This window comes from Meleagris gallopavo, chromosome 3, assembly GCF_905368555.1.
Source record: "Meleagris gallopavo chromosome 3, MGAL_WU_HG_1.1, whole genome shotgun sequence".
Classification (NCBI taxonomy): domain Eukaryota; kingdom Metazoa; phylum Chordata; class Aves; order Galliformes; family Phasianidae; genus Meleagris; species Meleagris gallopavo.
The window spans coordinates 68,216,619-68,230,803 of record NC_139406.1 but is presented as its reverse complement, the minus strand read 5'-3'; the positions used below and the strand labels follow the sequence as shown (position 1 = coordinate 68,230,803).

The 14,185-nt window shown below is 36.7% G+C and overlaps 1 long non-coding RNA gene across 1 annotated transcript in view; it reads left to right on the top strand.

Annotated features, from left to right (window-relative positions):
* Positions 1–11,421, top strand: part of LOC104910389 (uncharacterized) — a 62,599-nt gene extending 51,178 nt beyond the window's left edge. Inside the window, exon 3 of the long non-coding RNA XR_014882607.1 lies at positions 11,001–11,421. This is a non-coding gene — a long non-coding RNA (uncharacterized LOC104910389). The remainder of the gene's footprint in view (positions 1–11,000) is intronic.
* Positions 11,422–14,185: the final 2,764 nt, after the last annotated feature.

Here is a 14,185-nt window from a genome sequence, read left to right as displayed (position 1 = left end):
AGCAAAGAGACTGCTAATGGAGAACTCTTCCTGTAGGAAAGAGATCTGCAGTTGATTGAGAAGTTGTTTTTCATGATGGGCATCCAGGGCAAAATGTGATTCAGAGACAACTCACAAGAACTGACTATGATTTATGAAAAATGCACACAGTGAGAGAATAAGGAAATTAAGATGGTACATCTTTTCAATGAGAAGATCACTATGACCATTAACTAGTGTTGTTGTTCAACTCATGTGATTTTAGCAATCTAAAAACAGGCCTCCAGTGCAAATGTCTAAATTTTCTCTACTATTAACAGAGTGGGAAAGAATGTGCTGACCTCTTTCTCCAGTCCTAGTTTATGTGTCTAAGATCGACCAAATAAACTGTCTATGTTTCTTCACACACTAGAAAAGGAACCTAGTCGAGTAATTTAAATTAGAAGTCCAACTTTTAAAGAATAAAGATTGGAAGAGAGTGGATGAATTCCATACTTGGTGTTTAGAGAAGGATATCTCTCATCTTTGATCACTGTTTCACCTAACAAGGCAACATTCACTGGCCTCAGAAGCTAAAAAATAGTGCAATGCATTGCAATGCCATTGTTTAAGTTAAAACCAGGGAAAGACTCATGAGGCTCATGGTGAGTTTCCCATTACCTAGAAAAGCCAGTATACTTTTTCTGAAAGGTATGTTTTATTTCAGTTGGAAGCCTTAGTTCAGTTTCAAGTTATTTGACTCAGGGAGGAAATTATGATGTAGAATCTATTGCTACATAGTACAATTAGTCAATTGGACTATATGACACTTTGGGCAAATCATTAGTCATTACTGTGATTATTTCTAAAGAAATAGCAACGCATTTCTGAACCTACATATTTTGAAAAGAATTTTCTCAGATTTATTAGAGTCTCAATATAAAAGAACCATAGACTGAAATGGTAGGTCAACATTTTTCCTTTCATGACATCATAATTCATCTAGTTTGAAGACTGCTACTATTTATACAGTTTTTCCTGCTGCTCCCCTTTTCAGAAGAACTCCAAGTGCTGACAAACCACATCAAGTAGCAAAACACAAGAAATGCCCTGAAAAGTGCATCCCTGTCTCGTATGTGTAATATGCTGGGGGTGGGGAAGATGTTGAGCAATGACTGCAAGGTCAAATCCAGAAGGACAAAAAAAAAAAAAAAAAAGTGCTGTTTGGATTTAGATATTATCAAAATTTGTTTTGTAGACTAAGGTGGCAAAAGTAAACACATGCTTGTGTACCCAGACAGAGCTTTAGTTCATTCAGTAGCAGCTCTGTAACAGTTGTTCTATATGAGAAATATTACATATTTTGCTTCTACTAATTTCTCAATGACAGTCAAGTAGAGAAATTGAAAAATAAAAAAGTATCGCATCAACACATGTGCAGCCATCTCAGGATCCCACTTTAAAGTTGTTGAACTACAATACAGATGGTTTAGACAGCTGTTAGAAATTAGTAAGGAAAAATGCACAGTAAATTAATGTACAAATATTCCTGCAAAGACAGTTACTGTTCGTATATTACATAATGGCTCACATTAGATATGATTCATACAAACCAGGATTTATGTAGCTTCTCCATTAAAGGTTTTTTTGTACTGATTGTAAAATTCTGTCTTTATTGGAAGGTAGATTTTCACTAACCTATCAGATATTTTAGGCAAATATTTCTTTTTTTTTTTTTTTTTTTACTGATTTTTATCCTTCATCCTTAGCAGAAATTCAAATATATTTCTTTATTTAATTCCTACTGTTCCTCTTTCTTAGATTTATATGCATTACTAAGGCATTGCTTCAGAATGCTGCTGGCCTTGGAAAGCTTTAGTTTCATTGTAGGCTTATGAAAACCCTAAGAATATGAATGAAATTCTCTTCAGAGTTCCCTTTCTTACTTATTTCTGTATAAAATACAGCTTTTATTTATGAAGCAGTAGTAGTCACAAAGAGCTATTTTACCTTCACATTCAAGCAGCAGAACGCTGAAAGGTGTGGAGTTGGCAAATATTGCATGAGTCACTATCACGCTCCTAAGTAACAATAGATTAACCTTAAGGAAATGACATTACAGAGAATAGTGAAAATCAACTAGAACAATAGAAGGGAAAGAAGGAGAGGGGGAACAGAAAATCCTTTGAAACAGAGAACGCTCTCAGCCCCCCTTCCAATTTGGTTTTGATTATTTGGAGGACTGTGCAAGTGATGAACTTTCCCTGTGAACCTAACATGAAAAATGTACAAAACCCAAATTAAGTGTATACTGAACTACACATCTCAAAATTTGTCACGTCTTTGAGGGCCAAGGACTGTGCCACTTCAGAATCGAAATACAGGTCTGATCAAACCTCTCTGCTATTATAACCAACCCAAAGATTTGACAACTTTTCACTTCTGATTTCAGAGTAAGAGTGGGGAGAGAGGGTTCTAGTTGGTTCAGAGAAACAAGATGTTCTCTAAAAAAATCCTATCCACTAGAAACGTCTTGTAAAAGACAGGTAGATGTGCAGCTGTTCTCCATGCAAGACTTGCCTTATCCTTGTTTCTCCAGGACGGCCTGTAGTTACAAAAGAGCCTGCAGGACCTGCCCAGGTGTTGAAGCTGAGTTTCATGAGATTGTGAGAGGCTGCAAATATTGATTCAGAGGGAGACTATATGCTATGATTTTCTTGCTAAATACTGAAAGGTGTTGCCTTTGTTCATATAGTCAAATAATTTTTTTGAGCACTATGTACTTTCTTTCTCCTCACCAACATCCTGGTACCTCTGGAGAAGGAGGAGTAGAAAGCTGCAGTGATATGATAGTACCTGTTGTGTCTCTATGGGCTGAAGCATGAAAAGGACCTCCTTAGATTTTCTGTCTTCAAAGTCCCCTAGAACAGCTCAACTCCATTCTAGCCTGTTGAAATTGTACCAGTTACAATGAAAAATCAAGTCTGTTTAATTTCAGTCTCAATAGCATTAATGCAAATGACCAAATTTGCTATTTAAAATATGGCTGGAGGTTATATGGCTGGTATTGATGCATGGCTTTTCACAAGGTTTGCAAGGTTTGGAACCTTCTGAGGACAGGATCTTATTCAGATTTTGATGAAAGTTGCACCTTCTGATCATGCAAATAAGATTGCAATAAGATGACACTTAAAATTCACACTTGCATGTGACTGGTTGTGTAGCTTTTCAAGTTTGGAATGAACCATTCGATTCTGTAGTAGCATAATATCATTCACAGAATCATAGAATCATAGAATGGCTTTGGTTGGAAAGGACCTCAAAGATCATAAGGTTCCAACCTCCTTCCTTGAATAGTCCTTGAATAGTGTTGCCAACTATCAAAACAGGCACTAGATCGAATCATTCCAGGGCCACATTCTACTTGGCCTGGAATACCAGATGGATTATTTACAGATTTCTCTTCCCAGCAGAAAGTACTCTGAACTCTATTATTACTTGACTGAAGCAACTACTACCTTTAAGAAAAATATTAAGTCTTGAAATAGATGGTATAGTTTCTCTTGCTTTTCAGCAAGAAATACTCTAAATTCTGCATATTTCTTTAGTAATGGACACTCATGGATCTTTCTAACCAAAAAGCTGGCAGAAGTTTAGAGTAACAAAATGCAAAAAAACAAATTTAATATAAATGCATAGTAAAAATAAGGCAGTATCACAACAGCAATTCCAATCAGCTGTACTGGGGTAATTTAAATAAATAAATACATACACATTTTTAGCCATTCATAACTTGAAGGAGATTTACCTTGCTTTTCACAGTGGCTTGGCTTGGCTGTTCAAATGGAAGGAAATGTCAGCTCAGTTCTACAGATAGGTACTAACCATCATGACTTTTATATCTTTAAATCAACAGTTGGACTAAAATAGGACTGAGAGTAAGATATTCTCATTTTATGTGAGACTCTGTTAATATAATTTGCTCAACCTATTCTTTTGTGTACCTTTCTGTTTGCAGAGTGAGCAATAATAATTCACTCCGCTTTCACTTTGAAACAAACGGTGAGGAAAGGAGAACGTACAACTGAGAGCAGGAAAGCTGAACTGAAAACCTGTGGGGATGTGGAAAATTCCAAAAGATACTTTTATCGTGTAGATTAATTGTTCTAATTAATCTTAAGTTTCCTTTGTAAAATGAAAAAAGGGGATCTACCCTTTCCTTCATAGGAAACAGCTGTTCCTTATATTAGCCCAAAGAAAAACATAATTTAAGTACTGTTCCAGAAATGAAACTAATTTCATTTTTTGACACCCCCACCTCTGACAGCAAGTAATTTAATGTTTTTTCTATAAAGCTGAATGAATTAAGGTAGATCAATGTTTGTGATAAAAATATAAGGTTGCACACATATACATACAACTCTCTGCAGATAGCTTACAAACCATGTTAGGAAAAAACAGCTTAACCGAAAAATATTCTGGGTACCAAGATTACATACTTGAAGACAGTGAATCATTTTATAAAGAGGGCAAACTGTACTTAGCCTCATAGCCCTCAGTCCGCTTCACTACCTTAGGCTACGGAAACAAAAGTCATTGCTATGGTAATATCTGAACTTAAGAAAATTAGAAATGCTCACACGTTTTTATCTCCAATGTAAATGAATAAAATCTTGGACTATGATCTATGTGAATGTGTAGAGAAATGCTTTCTTTAGCAACATGTACAGCCCTGCTGGTGATAACCATAGTTTTCATTGACCTAAGTGCTTTATTGGACTGAAGTCAAGGGTAATCACTGCTTTCCTTAATCCCTGTGTGATCACTAATTGTGTTACAAGCCAGTTACTCACAAACTGGCTCATATTTCTGTGAATACTGGACATAATGTGACAAATATTACAATGATTTTTGTAATAAAATTACATTTAAGTGATACCAAGCTGACGACGCAACAGATTTTACGTGCAAAAAAATTCTTCTGTTGAGCACAGAGTAAAGCAACTCTAAAATAAGTTTGCTGAAGTTCATATTGGTAGATGTCATGGTGAAACTATAATAAAAATAAATATTTGATTCACTTTTCACTGAGAATTATTGTAGAAGTTGAGCTGCTTTGAACTTAACAGAGCCAGTTCTTAAATCAGTTTTGAAATCTTGCTGTCATGGAAAGAAAAAGAAAGGAAGACACTTTCTCTAGGAACTTTCTCATTCTGCACAGCAGAGATTTGATAGATATAAGGAAGATAAAATGTAAAAAAAATCTCTCCATCTCAAATTTTGAGCTTTTAAATGTAGGATATTTCTGCCATTCACTGATATTCACCCTCATCTACATTATGCACAGGTGAAACTTATGTACATAAGAAGCTCTGTTGAACACAGAGGAGGAACTGACATGCATAGAAGCAGTGAATTCCTATATGATTGGTACTGAAAGCTTGCAAAATTTTGTAGTAACAAAATAATTACATCTTGAAAGGCTTTCCCAAGGTACAGCTTCAGAATCGACATTCAGAACTATTATTAAATCCAGGCAGAGTGAACTTGTGTAATACCTTCCCAATTTCAAATTTACAATTAAAGTGAGATGATTTTATGAACATTATAATTTCATTTTTACACAAAAATGATTGTTTGCATGTAAAATGAGCTATAGAGAAGTTTATCCAAAACCTAAACAATGCCACCTTGAGCAAAGACCATTTAGAAAGGACTGACAAGTGTTTGCATTATTCACATTTTCTCTGGAGACTTCTTGACCTTAAATTAAATGTCAGCAGTGAATTTGAACCTTTCTAAAAGTTTTGAATTTTTCCACCTAATTGATTCTGAAATGCCCAACTAGTTTTAAAATCAACTACAAAAGCACATTAACAGGAGTTACACAACAGTGTAGATTCATTATGGCTCGTAAGATATATTTCCAAACACTCATTTGGATGCAAATCTTGTGTTTGTGTGGTCAAGTATATTGATGTAGGGCAATTGGGGTCACTATACCTATGGTCTATTATGGATCAGTGAACTCCAAGTGACTACTATATATACCATCTGTGAGCTGTAAGTAGAACATTAAGTTTTATGACCAAAAAAAAAAAAAAAAAAATCTGATAGAGGGAATAAAGTACCATTGTTTCTTCGGAAATATGTTGTATCATTCCAGAGGGAGTCTGACACTAGCAAGTAGAAATTCAGTTCAATACCTCAGAAGAGTTACTATCCCTTATGGTCTTGGAAAATATCTATCTTTTGACTTATAAATGATTTGAAAACATTTCCATCAACAGCTTTACAAGGAAATACAGTGCAGTCAGCATTCTGGGGTCTTTAATGAAATGCTGGATGATGACAAAGTTGAACACTGTCATTGTCAACTACATTGGTATTGAACAGAGAGAAGGCAGCTGAGGTGAGGAGATATCCTAATACCCTGCAACTTTATCTGCCCAACCTTGGCAAACAGACTCCCAAAAACTGCCTGTATACCCTCGGCAGACCAAGGAGCTCTTCTAAATAGGATCAGCCTCAGGAACTTAGTTTACACAGCTTGCATCACCCACTGGGGGACTCTTCCTGCTGCTTACAGTGCTTACGGAGACCTTCTGGTTAACTTATTTTGTTAAATTAAGTTTCCTTTCAACATCAGCACCACCCTCCTGATACAAACACTCTTGCATCTATTTCCCTACACTGCAATTTAAGAGCAGCTTTCAAGTTGGTTTGCAGAATGCTAATCCAAACTTTGGTTTAGTGTGCTTTTTCCCTACAATAAGTACTGGTAGTTATTTACATGATGGAAAGCACTGTTTGTAAGTGGCTAGCTTTAATTGTATTGGTTTATAAATAAACTGTCTCATTCCCTCTCCTAAATGTCTCCCCACATTTATTATTTATTTTTTCAATTAATAAATAAATAGAAATAATATTCTGATTTGGGATCAAAAGCAATTATTATGAGTATTGCTTCAACAAAGCGCATTGTCACTGTACTTCTGTGGTAGTTCATATGAGCATAAGTAATGCACAGGATTGGGAAGAGTTATAAGGATTGCACCAGAAAATTAGCATCATATAAAATGGAATATAAATTAATCTAGATATCAGACAGGGTAGGAATTTGTGAAACAATAACAGTGGTAAAAATATAGCAGATATTGATGCTTGACAACTCTTACCTAATCTTGTGAGCACTCAGTACAGTAGAAATCTGAGATTCTTTGAAAAAAGCTATGGTCATTCATCCAAGACCTCAAAAAGATTCCTTTAGTATTACAATAGTCCCTAAATGGCATGTAAGTAGATACAGAGACAGTCATGGGAATCAAGAGTCCTTAGCAGTCTAGACATAGGAGAGGAAATGAGCATCAAAGCTGAAAGGTTGAAATAGTCACAGTCATACTAGTGACCAAAAATTAGATGTACGACAAATAATGTCACAGAAAGGGAGCTTTCATGGCTATGTTTATAATAATTGCTATTGTAATAACTCAAAAGCAGCTTGTTTTTGCTTTAGTTGAATTTTTGACTGGATGTTGACATCTACATGCAGCACTGGATAAGAATCATAGGAAGTCAGATTAGGCATTGTTAATGCAGAGACAGTAGAGGAAATAACTTGGGATGCAGCTATATAAATGGCTCATCAGGTAGCAACTTACACACAAACATGAACAAGCTTGGAGGCAAAGACAACAGGATCTTTGTCATACTCCTTGTTGAACTTGCTGAAGAAAAACACTCTGTAGATAAACTTCTGAGATTTAGGAAAACATCTAGATCTTCTTGGAAACAAATGAATCCTGCAGATTTCTGTGACTATTGTTAGAGCTCTATCTGATTTCAGCTTCCATTTGGGAAGTGACTCCTCTACTTAACTGATGATATCAGCTCTCAGAGGGGGCTTTTACTTCCTCTCTGTATGCATAGGCCTTCATCTCTGCTTTGCTGCTGGTGCTCACTGTCTCCAGTATTTCTTTTATGACTGATGAACTGAATTAGCTGTGCCATAGTTTTAGAGTCCCTTAAAAACTTTTATAAACCTAAATTAATATACAGTGAAGCCAAAATAGTTTACTGGTCATTTCAGTTTGACATCTGCATGGTCAGATCAGATTGTAACATCTTTCTACACTTCTTGGAAAAGACTAGCAAGATGATATGAGATGGTACTTCCCTGTATCACTTATTCCACTTGTCACATTTACTTCTTTACCATTTTATGAAAAGAGATCAGAACCTCTATCTTTTAAGAAACTGCAAAGGTAAACAGCAGCTGTGGCCAGCCATAGGTCATTATCTAGGAACGTGACAAAATGGATCCATGCTTGCATTTGCCTTCAGAAACTTTGTTTATTTTCATGTACTTAGTTATACATTCCACTTACGGCCAGTTTCTGTATCTGCATATTATTAAACAAGAACTGTGACGTCGTTAAGTATGTTTTATATTGCTCTGCAGTAGCTCCTCTCAGACTACCAAAGTTAGAAGAAATTTTTTGAAAGGAACACAGTTTCTCATTAGCTGAGGTCTTAAAAGAAGCACACCTGGAATCAGTTCCTTTTTTATCAAAATTCTACTTGTGAACTTGTCTTAGAGGTATGCTACTGTTGCAAAATTGAGTGCTTCTTTTCCTACTGTGATTTTAGTTGTGCCAGTAATTAGCTGCAGTGACAGCAGACAAGGACGTAATCTTATCTGTAGCCCAACCTACTCTCTGGAAATCCCTGAGTTCTGTGAACTGTCTTTTAGATGGTCTTTAAGAAGCAAGAAAAGCAAGTTTCCATTTCCCTATAAACACTTCTGATAGTGACACTGTTGTGGAGATCCGTATCTGTCAGAAAGATGTAGAAATTCACTGATAAAATGTAATGGCAGAAGTTGCTAAAATATGGCTCCTGCTAGGGTTCAATCAGGTTTTCTGCCCTAATAAATAAACTCCAAGGGGAAAACTTCTTAAATAATTTGCTGGATAATGTAAAACAGATACTATATGTCTCAGAATATGCTGGTATCATGGTCCACACATACAAAATATCACAAATCAGATACGTATGAATCATTACTACTTATGATTTTTGCCATTTTGTCATGATCACCATCAATGTGTTTATTCCTGCATCATTTTGGAACTGCATAATATTCACTTGCTTAATACTCACCACTCAATATTTAACATTTGCTAGAAACCTTTAGCAGATGTTTATAACAGTGACAGTTTATTCAAAGTAAAGAAAGGAGCACCAACCATCATACTGCTTTCGTAAATGAAGGGGAATAGGGAAAAGAAAAACACATCTGATATTCTGCTATGAAATCAGTGATATCAAAACAGGTGCCAGCTGCTCAAAGTACAATTATTTCTCCAAATGTGTCACTGTTCAAGTACAACAAATTTTTAAACGTCCTGAGTTACTATATTTTTTATTCCATTCCTCTTGAAAAAGCTGCTTTTAGAAATGATGTCTGGATTTAGGATTGAATTAGGATGTCTGGATTGAATCAAAAGGATTTCCTTTTTATGTTGCTTCTACCTTAACTAGAATATGCATTTCTTTCTGTGAAATTCATCAATTAAAAAAAAATCTGAACATATTCTGTAGCAAAAGCTCTAAAAATAATCAAGAACCCAGTAATTCAGGAAAAAACAAACAAACAAAAAAAAAACCAACAACTAAGCAACTGTGCGGAATTAAAGAAGAAAGATAAGAGAGGTTGTGTTCAAGTGTGGAGAGGGTCAGATGGGTCTGACACCAACATGAAGATGTTTCCCATAAAGTAGAAAAGCTTCTCTATGACTTTGCAATAAAGGCGGCAGATCTCGTTTCCATGGCTCATTAACTCTGCAGCACAGCAGAGCTGTTAGGTCTGAGAAGATCAAATGGACCCAGGCATGGGTCAAAGGCTTAGAGACACAAAGCACGTGGGAAAGGAAGCAGGAGACAGAGAAGGAAAAGGCAGGGGGTCAGTGTTTACTTTGCTAAGAGACTGAAAACACTCAGCATAAACCACTGAGATTATTATTCTATTTTATGTAAGAGAATATTTGTTTAGGTGAAGATTAAACTAAGAAATTTTGTCTATGGGAACAAGGTCTTGTGCTGCATTATTATGCTCCGTGGAGGACTATTTCTCTGTACTGGAGGTCTGAAAAAGTAACAGGAAGGACAGTTACATAAATATTGTATTTTTAATTCAGTTTAAAAATTCCATGTGGTCATGTACTTCCAATCCCTCATTCAAAAAATCTCAGTCAGGTAGCTGTGAACACTTTATTTTCTGATTTCAAGATCCCCTGCTGTTTCTTCAAAGCTGTTTAAAGTTGTTTAAAGAAGCATTTGTGAGCTCCACTGAGCTGCTTGGAAAAGCATCCAGAATGAGTGCCTCAGGCTTTATCACCACTTTCCACACACAGCTTCTCCATTTATAGAGAAAAATCCTTTTTCTGCAAGTGCAGAAACCACTGATGGAATCTAATGAGGATCAAGGGACAAATTTGTTCGTTCCCATGTATTTTCTCAATGCTGGTAGAAAAGATTGTTTCATTTGTGGTTTTTATTAAGAACACATAAATATGTATTTTTAGAATAGCTACTTTCTGCTTTCTTCTGACCCATTCCACTGTTTAGGCAAACACGTGTGTCCACTCCACCATTCTGGACAGAACATTGGAGAAAGTCATGTGTCTGTCATGAGCACCAATTATTTCAGTCAATAAAGAAAGAAAGAAAGAAACATCAGAAAAAACACATTTTTGTTAAATTTCTTTAATTTGTATAGCATGCTGGTAAGTGAAGGCCTGCAATTTCTTTACTACAAGGTGCATTAACTGAATACAGCTATAGAGAGAAGACACTTCGAGATCATTTCTGATATTTTAATTGTGATCTATGGTTTTCTTTTTTCTCTTTTAAATACTAGCAAAGTAAGGCAGGACTGAGCATGAGTCATAAAAGGAAAAGCAAAAAGAGCAAGCCAAGTTTTCAAAAGCAATTCTTGATGATAAATGCTTGGGTTCTGATTACTGTTTACTGTTTTTCAGGACTCGAAATGGAGCATCCCTAAATCGCTGTAGCTTCCACATTTCTGGATACTGTTTCCTGCTTTATCTGCATTACCACGAGAAATTACACAGGACAAGACCCAGAGAGAAACCCTAGCCCAGGCAGGCTATTTCCAGGAGTCAGCAGAAAGCTCATTATTTGCCCTTGCAGCAGTGAATGAGGAGAGCTGACACTGCGAGAACCATACAAGCCAGAAGATTAATTCTGATGAATTTATGCATGTTGAGAGTTGTACACAATCTTTCTGAATCCCATGTTATCCTTTAGGCACATAACTCTAGTTAAACACCCTTTCACAGCTCAAAGGAGGCCTTCTAAGACTCAGCTGGGCCGAGTCCCTGAACTCACATTTCAGTTGAATGTGATGCTTCTAACCTGGTCGTTGGTTCCCTGTCTTTTCCAGTATACAAGATGATGCATATCTTGGCAGAGCCCACTTTATCACTGACAGCATGTAATAGGGAAAGGAGTGAGTTGTGTCCTACCTGCTCTGCCTTCAAGCACATCTGTACCAAGCAGGGGGCTGGGGCTGTTACTTAAAGTATTCATACATGAAGACAAAGTCTAGCTGATTGTGCATATTAATGAGCTGTGTAATGTGTTCAGGTGTCTCACGCAAAGTATTTATTATGATTTATTATGCTTTTTCTGATCTTTTATGAGACATCTTAACAACTTGGGCTGCTAACGTCTGAGAGAAACACTTCTTGTGAGATATCTTGGCATTTTCTTGTAATTTTCTTCTTTTCCATTGCTGAAAACAATTACAAAAAGTAGTTTTGCTTCTCAATAGTGCATGTTGTTTATATTTGAAACCATGATCCCTGGCTTTTGACTGAGGTCCGTAAAGATCAAAATCCTGTTTTATTAATGCTGATCCTTGGAATACAGACTCTAACTCTTGTTATTGCTATTGCAAAAGCCAATAAACTGCTGGAAATCAAGTACTGTACCTTGCTATACATAATTATGCTGTTGTGATATTTTATATGTGCTATATTTCTGAGTTTCTAGGACCAATAGTTTATAATTGCATTCAAATTTGTCTTGACATATTTAGAAAACGCAAACTGTTGAGTTGTCCATACTAGGCTTAAAGCTCACCTTGTATAGCCTGAGATACCTCTGGTATCAGGCTTCCTGCAAGCATGTTCATCCCAAGGAAGGTGCTCTTGTGCTCATCTTGAGCACCTGCAAGCCCAGGTCTTATAAGCCGGTTGGCCGGTCTAAGAGTCCACCTTGCTGAGCTGTAAGCAGTAATATCTCTGTTTATATTTAACGCTGTGAATTTTTGGATGATACACTGTGATTCTCAGTGCATCCCAAGCAAGAGCTGCTGTATGTATTGGTGCACAGCAGAACAAACCAGTCAGGTTTGAGTTTTGTAGAAAAGTTCAGTAATACACAGCCAGACACATTCCTGACTTTCAAAGGTTTTGTCATCTCCATCTCTTCCTGCCAGAAAGAAACCAGTTCATGGATCTGTGGGGTATACTGCTCCAATCTGCTACTGGTTTATTTAGGGAGCCCTTAGGCTGATATTTCAATGCCTTTGATCACATTTTACTTGTAGCAAGAACATCTCGCTGTGCAGAACACCCTCGCTTGGCCCCTGTCATGGAGATTTTCTGTTTTGTTCATTGCTGCATTCTGTAATGCAGTCTGAAAAGAAATGACTCATTTGTATTTTTGGGTAATAAGCTACTGAAGAACAAATAAAAGAAAAAATTGATTGCATTTTTGATAAAGTCAGAAAATACTCTAATTAAAATACTGTACAATGTTACATGAGTTCAACAAGCTACTTGGACCTGTACCTAAAATATGAATCCAATGAAATATAAATTTTTAAACTCTGAATTAGAATCTTTTATTTCACAGAGTCATTTGTTTGCCTTGGTAGCAACAGTAAATGGTATGGATCATCACTTTCCAGGATTTCATTCCACAGAGTACTTACCATTACTGGCAAGTGTATGGGCAGCAGTTTTCCTCCTTCCTACAAGTGTTCTGTTCTTCTGTAGGGATGCCCTATGGGCCCTTTATCTGCTGTCACCATTTGCACATGAATTGGAGCTAATCACTTACACCAGTGACTGGCATTGTTTGTTTGCTAAAATACATTTTTGGCACTGTTCCACCACTGTACTTAAAAGACTTCCAGGAGGAGAATACCTTTGAGGCAATATCTCCAGTGTGGAAGTCTTCTGCTGAGGCAGGAGATCCCAAACAGCAAAGATCAAGCATTAACTAGACATCTGAAAGCATTTCCCTATATGCATAGCTAGCTCAGTGCTAGCCAGCAGCTGATGCTGCCAGTACACCGTGTAGCTCTGCACAACGGTGTGTGACCTGATAGCCTGAGGTGACCCTACAGCTCCAGACCTGAGGAAGGATGCAGATTCTCTGTGAATGCCATGCTACCTCAGAGCCAGAGGGCATTCACAAATATCCCCAGTAAAATATGGGAGAGCAAAACTCTAGCTGAACTCACAGTGATAGCTTACAAAGGATGCCTTTGGATATCCACTAAACTTGAGTGCAAAAACACAGGTGAAAGAAACCGCTTTGTCCTTGGCAATGTCAAGTATGCTTTTGATATATTAAAAAAAAAATAAATCACAGCATAAAAAAATGAGCACTCTAAAATACTGAACCTTCAAAACTTTCCTTTTATCTTTCATTTCTGAAGTCCTGAGACAAGCTGTTCAATCCTCTAGAAATATAACTGCTGAATTTCTGTGAATCACACACGATGGCTGCACATGGAGACAGAACATTGATTCAGGCAATAATAATACACCTTCCAAAAAACAAGGCTATAAGACTTTAAAAAATGTAGAGTTTTTTTTTGTTTGTTTGTTTGTTTCATATCGGCAGGCAACAGCATGATTAAGATAATATGCTGACATGGATGCTTTATCCCAACCAAAAACTATGCTCTGTCATGTTAAAACTGGCAGGAATGAATGTGCCAGGTTTTAATTACAGCTTTACTTGCTCCTGGGTTTTGTATTTGATACAAGAGATCTGGCATTGTGTTTGGCTTTTTATTATTATTTCTAGGATATAATTTTGTGTCAAGTACATTGGAGCAGAACCTGTGTGAGGACTCTGCTCCCCACTCAACACTGCACTGGTGTGGCCTCACCTTGAGAACTGT